Raw genomic sequence first — 1,800 nt, 5'->3', positions numbered from 1 at the left:
GGAACAGAATAGCGACATATTTCTGAAAGTGTATGTTGAGTAGATCATTTTTGTAGAACAAACTTATGGTCCAGGACGTCTGAGATTTTTTTTTTTACAGTGGGTCAAAGTTTTCATTTTTTGGTCGAAGGGAATATAGTATAATATGAAAAAATTGTTGTAAGTAAATGTCTGAGAGAATTCTTATGGTCAGAGTTGTATTGTGGAATTGTATGAGGATTATTTTTATGGAAGATCTTAACCCTCTAACTGGTTTCTTTATGGGTCAATTTGGCCTTTTTTTCGAGAAAATCAAAAAATATCCTTTAAAAAAGGACATTTAAGGATTAAAATATTCTACGACAATGTTTGGAGGAAAATTTAAGTGGGGGTCACGAAAGACACCATTGTTGTAAATAAAGCTCTTTACGATTGATAAAAAAATTATAATTTTGTTTTAATAGTGGTGTACATATTTATTTTTTTGCTTCAGCAGTAGTAGGACAAGGGATTAAAGATTAAACTTAATATGCTTTCCTGTATTTAGCTTGACGTGAATGTTCCGATGTGTCAAGGTTTCTGTACAAGCCCCAAACGTATTCAACAAGCATTACACTTTGGGATTTCCCTTTGAATCTTTCCAATACCTTTATATCCTGATTAAACCTTTCACCGTGTTCATCTGAAACCGCCCCAAGGTTTTCTTTAAAAAAATTGAGATGAGAGTGCAGAAAATGCAGCTTTAGTGACATCTTAACGCCAATATTGTTAAAACCGATTAGCATGCTTTCAATATTTTCTGCATAGTTTTGTGCTTTTGAGTTTCCAAGGAATTCTGATATAACCAGCTGCATAAAGTCAAATGCTGTCTTTTGCATATCCGACAGATGACCATAAAATTCTTCATCCTGTAATAATTTTCTTATATCGGGTCCAACGAGCATTCCTAGAAAAGGTAGTTATTTCTTAAACTCGTATTTTACCTTCTTTTAATTTTGCTGCAGATAATCTGGAGAAAATTGTTTAAATGCGTTTGAAAGCATATCCTTGTGTATTTAAGCTTTTAATAAAATTTTTCACCACGCCCAACTTAATATGCAGCGGTGGAAGTATGACCTTATCTTTTGGGACAAGAGATTCATGGATTACATTTAAGTTACCAATAATATTTTCTTTGCGTTCTTCGAAATATTTAATATGATAATGGCTGCTGGTAGCACGTGAATCCTATTTACAAAGAAAGCACTTCCGGTAAAATGACATTATTTGTTGCTTCGTATGTCATTATCGCGTAGTGCCTTTGGCTTCTACCAAATTTGTAATTTACGCAAAAATAGCATGTTTCTGATTTGTGATTTTCGGGTTCAATCCATACAATAGGCGCAGAAAATGGCAGCGCCTTAGTACCGCCTTTGTACCAGGTCGAAAGACCACTTTCGCAAGTAGTACATACAGTTTTTGGTATCCAAGCTTTACATAAAAATCGTAATTCAAAGAAAAGAAAATATGATTCTTCAATTGTAGGAAATATCTTTCTTCTGCTTTGAAGGTGCGTAAAATGTCCACAAATTAAAAAATTTGCAAACAGACTCCGCCATGCTTATTTAAGCTTTAATTGTTCTTTTTTATATTAATTTTAGTAAAAATCTTACCCGATATGTACTGCTTAGTAAGTCAATTATGCTTAATTTTATCACACCCGATTAGTAATTCACAGCTGACTAGATGCGAGAACTCAGTGTTTGGCCCGGCCGAACTTGACGACGTTTTCACCTACTTTGTATATGTTGGCGTGTAATTTTTTTATCAATCGTAAAGAGC

General features: G+C 33.7%; 1 pseudogene; it reads right to left on the bottom strand.

Moving 5' to 3' along the window:
* Positions 1-494: 494 nt before the first annotated feature.
* Positions 495-1,242, bottom strand: LOC126755744 (uncharacterized; annotated as a pseudogene).
* Between the last annotated feature and the right edge of the window lie 558 nt (positions 1,243-1,800).

This window comes from Bactrocera neohumeralis, chromosome 4 (genome assembly GCF_024586455.1).
Source record: "Bactrocera neohumeralis isolate Rockhampton chromosome 4, APGP_CSIRO_Bneo_wtdbg2-racon-allhic-juicebox.fasta_v2, whole genome shotgun sequence".
NCBI lineage: Eukaryota > Metazoa > Arthropoda > Insecta > Diptera > Tephritidae > Bactrocera > Bactrocera neohumeralis.
This window is presented reverse-complemented; position numbering and strand designations above follow the sequence as displayed.